The sequence below is a fragment of the Megalobrama amblycephala genome, linkage group LG1, assembly GCF_018812025.1.
Source record: "Megalobrama amblycephala isolate DHTTF-2021 linkage group LG1, ASM1881202v1, whole genome shotgun sequence".
NCBI lineage: Eukaryota > Metazoa > Chordata > Actinopteri > Cypriniformes > Xenocyprididae > Megalobrama > Megalobrama amblycephala.
The window spans coordinates 70,578,374-70,588,315 of record NC_063044.1 but is presented as its reverse complement, the minus strand read 5'-3'; the positions used below and the strand labels follow the sequence as shown (position 1 = coordinate 70,588,315).

The 9,942-nt window shown below is 35.5% G+C and overlaps 1 protein-coding gene across 1 annotated transcript in view; it reads left to right on the top strand.

The window, feature by feature from the left end:
• Positions 1-1,867: 1,867 nt before the first annotated feature.
• LOC125246175 (interferon-induced very large GTPase 1-like) overlaps positions 1,868-9,942 on the top strand; it is a 17,116-nt gene continuing 9,041 nt past the window's right edge. Inside the window, 3 exon segments of the mRNA XM_048157091.1 lie at positions 1,868-1,969; positions 2,480-2,599; positions 4,086-4,206. The gene's annotated coding sequence lies outside the window, so the exon portion shown is untranslated.

The following is a 9,942-nucleotide window of genomic DNA, read 5'->3' as shown; positions in this document are numbered from 1 at the left end:
AAGCGCCGGCACGTTCTGATGGTTTTTCTCCTCATGACAGCTGAAACAACTTAAAATAGGCCTTCCGTCATTTTTGGCGATAGCCTACAGATTAGTGCAAGACTACAAATGGTCTACTTTTATTTGTGTACGCTCACAATAACAACAAAACCTTGTACTTTTGAAAAATAAAATAAAATAAAATAAAATAAAATAAAATAAAATAAAAAACAGGGTGCGCTTTTAGCTGGCTCTCTGCGAGAATCTGAAACGTCTCAAAAGTGAACTTAAACTCAGCGAATAATTGTACCTAAAAAGAAAGAAATATCTCAATTCGATAATAAATTCGTAGGTCTGTGTTAAATAAGAGGCGATCTATCCGCTGGAATGTGTTGTTTCTGAATTTTATATTTGATATTTGATATTTTAAGGAATAGAATACACTCCTGCATTTTGATGACGTTTTATTAATTCGTCCATTCTTTTTAGTTTCAATGATTTAGCTAAATCGTGCCTTAATAATGGGAGCGAAATTATTCAGTGACTCACGTTTTACTAAAATAAAGGATATAATTCATGAAACACGAAACAATTTCTTAATCAGTGTCCAAACAGATAATCTATATTTTTCCTAAGTAGTTATCTGTCAAATAAAGGACAGGTAACAAATAACAAAGTATGTGCGTGTCAAAAATCCATGCTGTTTTATTAAAGGAGTTTAAAATATAAATAAAAAATGTATTTGTGATAAATATAGGCCTAATATGTGAGAAAATTAACATTTTGCATAAAGATAAATGTGCTTTGATGCATTGGTTGGATAACATGTGGTTAAAACGCCACTCAGCGGTCAAAAGCTGCAAATGCACTTTGCGACGCGGCGGCGGCGGCACGCGCGGCGGTAGAAACACCGTTTTGGATGGCCACCTACTGTATATATATATATATATGTTTAAATGCTTGCTGATTCTTGTCCTCAGACGAAGATATCAGAACATGAGATAGACAAACAACACCAAATAAGACACACAAGATACAGAGAGCGCTTGCTGAAGACAACAGAAGCTAGCGTTCTTTGTTCTGGGTATGCTTTATAGCTTCCTGGTCCGTGACGTCACCTGCTTCTGACGTCTCGTCTCATCATTGGTTGGATACAGAGGTGCTTCACAACACAATTAAGCAGAGGGTTCCCATAACGTTCTTGACCTAGCATCGATAGTTCCCATAAAAGGGAACTAACATGATGCCTGATCTCTCATCTCCCTCTGAAGGAAGTCCAATTTGATAGTTCTCAGAAAATGAAGTGTAACTTCAAAGTGAATACTAATCACACAAAAATTTTACTTATGTCTAAAGAAACATTGAAATGTGGAAGGAACTGACATTTTGAGAAAAATAAAAAGTATTTCATTGAGCCCTGCATATTGAATTGCATTGCATCATATTTTTCTTTCCCATTGCATTGTATTGCATTGAATCGCACTGTGTTAAATCATCAACAGTCATCACCATCCGCCGCGCACGCGAATCACCTTTGCTTTTGTATTCGTATTCAAATGGAGTTACAACAATTCCTAGTATTTTGTAGTATTTGGTTGTGGTAAGAATAGATAGAACAAGAAGGGAAATGGGAGAATCTCAGCTTTAATGTGGTATATGGCGCATAGTCAGGATAATTATGGTTCAAATGTGTTGCAGTTTAAAAAATAAGCTTGATTTTAAATTGTAATTTCTTGAAAAAATATTTTCTAAGCCTGAAATTCAGCTAAATCTTTGACATGGCCTTACGTAATCAATAATAAAGATATCAAGCTCAGCTCAACACAAAAACAATGAACAATAAAACACTTTCATTTTCTTTCTTCAGTGTCACATGATTTAAAAAAAAAATTCTCCATCACCCTCTTATAAATAGACGGCTGACAGAGATCATCCATTTGTGGCTCCTAACCGAACTGATGATACAGAGAAGGAAGACTTCCACACTCAGGTTTGACTTCATTACACATTATTACTATTATTAATTATTCATTACTATATATATATATATATATATATATATATATATATATATATATATATATACATAATTACATATTTACATATAATTAAATAGTTCATATTTACATATAATTAAATAGAGTAAAGTTATGTGTATTTGACATGCTATCCAGGGGGAGGGCTCTGAGCTAGGAATTTTGGCCTGAACCCACAGTAATCCCCCTGGTTGTGGTAAGAATAGATAGAACTAGAAGTGAAATGGGAGAGTCTCAGCTTTAATGTGGTATATGGCGCATAGTCAAGATAATTATGGTTCAAATGTGTTGCAGTTTAAAAAATAAGCTTGATTTTAAATTGTAATTTAAAAAAATATATATTTTCTAAGCCTGAAATTCAGCGAAATCTTTGACATGGCTTTACTTAATCCATAATAAAGATATCAAGCTCAGCTCAACACAAAAACAAGGAACAATAAAACACTTTCATTTTCTTTCTTCAGTGTCACATGATTTAAAAAAATTCCCCATCACCCCCTTATAAATAGACGGCTGACAGAGATCATCCATTTGTGGCTCCTAACCGAACTGATGATACAGAGAAGGAAGACTTCCACACTCAGGTTTGACTTCATTACACATTTTTACTATTATTAATTATTCATTACTATATATATATATATATATATATATATATATATATATATATATATATATATGTGTGTGTGTGTGTGTGTGTATGTGTGTGTGTGTGTGTGTGTGTGTGTGTTATCATCAGAGGTTTAGAAATTGATGTATATGGGAAATGTCTTACCATTATGGAGATCAGTGTTTCCTTTAGTTGGGCAGTTTTAAGCACATACTATGTACTACTATTGTATTACTATTGTATGGTATAATGTATGTCTTAATGTAATATCATTAAAATGTAATCCAGAAAAATTCAAACAGAATTTGGTAAAAAAAAAAAAAAAAAAAAAAATGGAATTTGAGAAAAAATTAAAAGTATTTCATAGAGCCCTGCATATTGAATTGCATAGCATCATATTTTTCTTTCCCATTGCATTGTATTGCATTGAATCGCACTGTGTTAAATCATCAACTGTCATCACTGTCCGCCGCGCATGCGCATCACCTTTGCTTTTGTATTTGTATTCAAATGTAGTTACAGCAATTCCTAGTATTTTGTAAAGCAGCAGCTGCATGTTTAATAAGCTCAGACTACCATGTTAGGAAATATCAGCAGCAAATAGAATGCTAGCAAACGTAAAAACTGTGTGTTTTGCCATTTCACAAGTTCATATTTACATATAATTAAATAGAGTAAAGTTATGTGTATTTGACGTGCTGTCCAAGGGGAGGGCTCTGAGCTAGGAATTTTGGCCCGAACCCAGAGTAATCCCCCTGGTTGTGGTAAGAATAGATAGAACTAGAAGTGAAATGGGAGAATCTCAGCTTTAATGTGATAGTCAGGATAGTCAGGATAATTGTGGTTCAAATGTGTTGCAGTTTAAAAAATAAGCTTAATTTTAAATTGTAATTTCTTGAAAAATTTCTTTTTCTAAGCCTGAAATTCAGCTAAATCTTTGACATGGCCTTACGTAATCAATAATAAAGGTATCAAGATTATATTTTCACAGAATGTTCTTTACATTATGTAGGATGATTTTATATAGAAAACAGTGAAGCACACACAAAAAAGATGACTTTAGATGGATTTTCACAGACAGGATCACTTTTTTTTTTTTTTTTTTTTTAAATATAAATATAAATATAAATATATTTATTGTGTTAGAAAATGAATGACTGTCCATTATAGGACAGTCATTTTTGCCCCAATTTTAACCCAAGGTTAGTTCCATCCAGATTTTGACTCAGGTTTCTACCTGTAAATTGTCTCTGCAACCTTGAGAACCTGTCTGAATGGACAGAATGGAAAAACAGTAACTAATGTGAATTATTAACATAATCATAAATAAAATGACAGAAATAGCAAAATTGAAACATTCACATCTACATGCAAGAGAGTTAACCTCAGCTCAAGTAAGCTGGAAAGATCCTCAACACAAAAACAACTAACAATAAAACACTTTCATTTTCTTTCTTCAGTGTCACATGATTTAAAAATAAGTCCACATCACCCCCTTATAAATAGACGGCTGACAGAGATCATCTATTTGTGGCTCCTAACCGAATTGATGATACAGAGAGGGAAGACTTCCATACTCAGGTTCGACTTCATTACTCATTATTACTATTATTAATTATTCATTACTATATATATAATTTGACTCTTGCTTTTTCTGTTAAGTTTGTGGTCTTTGTAACAGTGTTTATGGAAACACATAAATTTGTTACAAAGGAAACCATAAACAAGAGCAATCAGGTGATTTGGTTTATGCCATCCAGGCCTGGATTGGCTAATCAGGGAGCACCGGGAGAATTCCCGGTGGGCCGGTCAGTTTATTTGGCCGCGAGGGCCGGTGCTTGTCATGGCACTGGGTTGAAATATGGATGCTCTAGAAACTGTGGACGTGGCCAAATGTACTAAGCTGAGTAGCCTAACTTTTTCCTAAAAACCAGTTCAGTGACAGATTTAGGCCTGGACGGCCCAGGGCGGCACGGGGCACCCGCACAAGAAAAAAACAAACAAACGAATCAAACATGCGTAATAGCATGCTATTACACATTGGCCAACAATATTGCATTTTTCTGTCCAACTAGCTTACATAACCAGACATGTAAAATCGTGATTTTGTAACATGTAACTTTTTTTTAAACAAAAGTAATAGCCTACTTTAATATTTTACTGTCAAGTTGTGCAATTTTGTAGGATTTATGGTATTTTGTGTTATTTATTTGCAACTCAATTTGTAATAATTTAAGTATATACATTGCTATAAAATAGCAAAATTTTATGTTAAATCCACTTTAATAAAGATCTACATTTCGCGTAAATTTCGGATTCATAGTGAGCAGAGCATGAAGCAGCAGTGCCTGGGTTTAGTGGACGATTACTGCCATCTACTGGAAAGCAAACACTTAATTTAATGCTGCGCTGCTAAAGCTTAAAATTAACAGTGATTTTTAACTACAGCCACTAGATGGCTAGAGAATTAATCAAATAGGTTCACATTATCAAAATGCATTATTATAACTATAAAAATAACTCTATATCAAATTTTAGCATTTTTTGTAACTATCAATTTGTACAATCATGGGTCATTTGAAAGAATAATCAATTATTTACAAGGCTGTTAGAGCACAGTGCACTATTGCAGACTTATATACTGAGGTTTTTAATTATTCATGGCCCTGATGCCATCTAAAACAAAACTGACTATCTAGTCCCATCACTGACAGAAAGCTGTTGTTCACTGCCAAGTTATTTTCACCAACAGAACCTTAATGCAACAGATCAGACATTTTTAATTAAATTTTTAAAAACATTGTGGGGGAAAAAAATGTTTAGACACATTTTCAACAAAACATCAACATCTAAGCATGTTAATTCTCAAAAAGAACTGTATACAAAGCATAACCTGATATTGCTGAGTTCAACATGTTCCTGGGTCAACATTTTTGTTGATCCTGGAACAACATTCAAATCTTACCAATCAGATTTGAGTGACAAGTTTACAGATGGATGTCAAGTTTAGGCTTAAAATCATGAATTGGTGCTTCTACATCAGTGTTATTCATCTATCATTTCCCTCTGATTTTTTGGAATAACTTATGGGTAGGGTTAGGGTTAGGTTTAGGGGTAGGAATAGGGTTAAGACTAAATTTTCAGACTATCAATGTTGTTCCAGGGTCAACAAAATATGTTGACCCAGGAACACATTTAACTCAGCAATATCAGGACATGCGTATACAAATGAAAGTCAGTCTGGCTTGTAATAAGAAAGATTTAATGTTTTTTCAGTTGATTTCATCTAAGGCTGTGGCAGAACGCTTCCAGTTGTAGTTCTGGTGTTTCTTTTCCTTCAGCTGCAGTTCATGCTCATTATCATCAGGTGTCTTCAATAATCAAACAATCATCACTCAGTTATTCACTTAAGTATCTGATTAACTCTAACACTGCTTCAGTGTTACTTTAACACACTGCTGGTTAGGGCTGTGAATCTTTGGGTAGACAGCGATTCAATTCAATTCACGATTCATAGCTGTTCGATTCGATTCAAGAATGATTTTTGCGAATTCAGAAGGATTTGATTCGAGACGATTCACATTAAAATTCGATGTTATTCGACTAATTCGATTCTGCATTTTAATATGCATTTATAGGGATATTGAATTGCTTCCCTCAATGTGTCTTAGTCAGGGTGCGAAATTACACAACGGCCTTCAGGAGGTCAGAGAGTAAGGGCAAAAAACAAACAAACAAAAAAAATATTTTGTCCATTGTTAATGTTAGTTCATGTTAGTTCTCAATGATGCTACATAACTTTATTTTAATAGCCTATAAAAATTGGCATTTGTGGAAATTTACATAAGTCAAAACTTTAAAACTTTAAACTTTAAAAATGTTGTTAGGCCTAGTTCATGTTAACTATCACAATATCCACCTCGTCAGAGCTGGACATGTGAAATACCGGTGCCTCAACCCGGGGGAAGAAACCCCAGAGCATGCTTCCACCTGGGAGAACGGCACTGAACCTGGCAGGTAAGGGCAGAGAAAAGGCGGCGCCCGTCTTTAACTCCTCCGTCAGATCCATTTGTGAACACCACGAATGGAGCCTCCGCTCTGCCTCAGCAGAAGCGGGACCCGATCCGCGGGGAACACTGGAACACAGTGTCCTGAGTTTTTTCACCTCAGACAGCTCCCTCGAGAGCTGCCTGGGCATGCTCAACTCCCATTCAACTGCTGTTTTTCGCCATAATACGTGTCTTTTTTATATATAAATATATGGATTGGTGTAAGATACTCTTGTCCTCAGACGAAGAGATTGTGACTTGTTTATGTAATAAGACAAACAACACCAAATAAGACACACGATAACACAGAGCGCTTGCTGAAGCCAACAGAAGCTAGCGTTCTTTGTTCTGGGTATGCTTTATAGTTTCCTGGTCCGTGACGTCACCTGCCTCTATCATCTTGTCTCATCATTGGTTAGATACAAGAGTGCTTCACGACGCAATAACGCAGAGGGTTCCCATAACGTCATAAGACGTAGCGTCGACAGTTCCCATGAAAGGGAACGAGTGAATCGTTACACCCCTACTGCTGGTGGTTCCTGTATGAACACAGAATGGTATTAATTTAACTCCATGGGAATTTACAGTGTAATATTATTCTTCTGAGACTAAATATTCTGACTGCTACTCCTCCTAAAGCTTTAAAGGGATAGTTCACCCAAAAATGAAAATTTGATGTTTATCTGCTTACCCCCAGGGCATCCAAGATGTTTCTCCAGTAGAACACAAATTATGATTTTTTAACTCCAACTGTTGCGGTCTGTCAGTCATGTCAATGGGAGCTCCATCTATAAGAGTCAAAAAAACATGCACAGACAAATCCTATAATACACCACTATGTCCAACTGCCTTGAGCATCCAGTGTGTGAGGTCTGAAAACGTGCTCAGACCTTACACACCGGATACTCAAGGCAGTTGGACATAGTGGTTTCTCGCACAAACCGATCGTTTAGTGTCTTAGGACATCAATGTGTCGTCACAAGCCGTAGGGTTTAATTTTGATTAGTCTGTGCGTGTTTTTTTGACTCTTATAGATTGTGTTGCCATTGACATGCATTATACGACTGACAGACGGCAGCGGTTGGAGTTAAAAATCATCATTTGTGTTCTACTGAAGAAACAAAGTCATCTACATCTTGGATGTCCTGGGGATAAGCAGATACAAGCACCAAACTCACCACAGACATTTGGCCTGTTCTGAAGTTAGTTGCTTTATCTTTTCAAGCTAATCAGACAGCATTACAGTGTTCATATAATTAAAAATCAAAAATCATCAATTTCCCATAGACTTAAATTGGCTAAGCAAAAATGCCCCCTCTAGCGGAGCAGTAATGTCCACTATAGGGAGCCCAGGATAAGTAATCTTCGATTAGTTACAAATAACCGTTAAATAAATATATTTAATTTAAACTGCCAAGCCAATATATTTGGTCCTTACCAGGTCATAATGAGACAATAATGACTGCCCAATGCTAGAGATCATCTTTTCGAGAATGACAGAGATCGGAAGATCTCAATGGCTCTTTATCTGAACCCATCAGCCCACTGCTGTGGAGTTCAGCAAAGTCAATATGAACATTCAAGCGAATTTTACACAATTCATGTGGCAGAAGACAGGAAAGCACTCAATTTAGTACCAGCGAGATGTTTTCTCAGACAGCGCACAAGCATTCTCTTTTCTCAGACAGCACTCCACAAAGCAGTCTTTTGTTCTTATCATTGCAGAGATGATATACAGATAAGAGTAAAACATCATTTTAAACTGTGGACGGTATATTTGTATTTGTTTACATTCACAATAACAAAAAACGTTGTGCTTTTGTAAAATAAATAAAATAAACAGGGTGCGCTTTCAGCAGTCTGTCTCCAAAATTCTTTCTGAAATGCGTCAATAAAATGAACTGAAACTCAGCAAATGCTTGCCATACAGACACGAGAGATATAATTAGAAAACTTGAAATGTCTAGTTTAAATTTTAGTTTTAAAAGGTAATATTGAAAACAAATTCTGTTTATGTATCTGCATGAAACCAAAGAGAGGTACAATATTATGCTTCTGAACTCATTATTTCTATGAGACTGCTTGTCCACGTGAGACACGCAAACCTGTAAATGCCCCCATCAACTCGATAAACAAACATCAATCATTATCAGGTTGTTTGAGTTTGAAAGAAGACACACTGTGAAGAATAAGGCCTAAATTTGCCTCAGAGGAAGAATGCAATGTGACGTGCAGCTTGATTCAGGATATCATTTACTGACTGCAGTTTTCAAAAGACATTTTTTTTTTATTAGATTTTTTTTTTTTTTTTTTTTTACATTTGATAATTAATTCTTTATAGCATAAAATCATTCCAGTGTGTTATTGCAGTTTGATATGGTCTATGTACATGTTAAACAGTGTACTGTACAAATAATTACAGGCCCCACAATACGGGGCCAAGCCCTGAAGGCACCGCAAACAGAACAGCACAGCAAGCATTTCAAGCACTCAAATGTTGGGGCTGTAGTGCAATGTGGAGCAGGAAGAGCAAAAATAGCAGGAATTGAACATACATGAAAAACAGTTGGTTCAGTAGTACAGGTGAGAATGAACTCAAAATGAGCAGAAGTTCAGATGAGAATGAACACAGTATGAAAAACAAAAACAAAAAAAACATGTTTAATCCAAGAAGAAATGACACAACATTGCTCACAATTTTATAAAGTTGTCCCACATGACACACAAACCCAAAGTCTCTGGATCAGGTGCCTATCACTCATCAAATTGTCCCACTGGGCAGGCATATGTTCAAACACCTGCCAAAGTTCAATGGATCAAATGAGAATTAAGTCAAAATGAAGATTTTTTATAAAATGTACCCCATGTTATATTTAATATGTTTATTTCATTCTCAGAAAGACTCTGTCTGGAAGAGAAACAACTTTTACAAAATAACCATTTATCATGCTAAGCTAAGGACACAAATACAGGCAGGGTCAGATTTGGAGAGATATTTCTCAGGAACAATAGTGAATATCAAAATCCGTTCAGTCATTTCTATGCGGCTCGGTACAAAGTTCATCTTAGCAAATTTTGGAGAAAGTTGGGAAAAATTTGTAGGAGGAGTAAGGGGAAAAAAATGTTTTTTGGACAATGTTTTCAATAGTTATAATTTTTTTTTACAAAAATCCTTATATCACTCAAACACTAGGTGGCACTGTGTTCAAACTTCTCAGGCACCTTCAGGACACTGTGATGATGATATCTACCAATTTTTGTATCAATA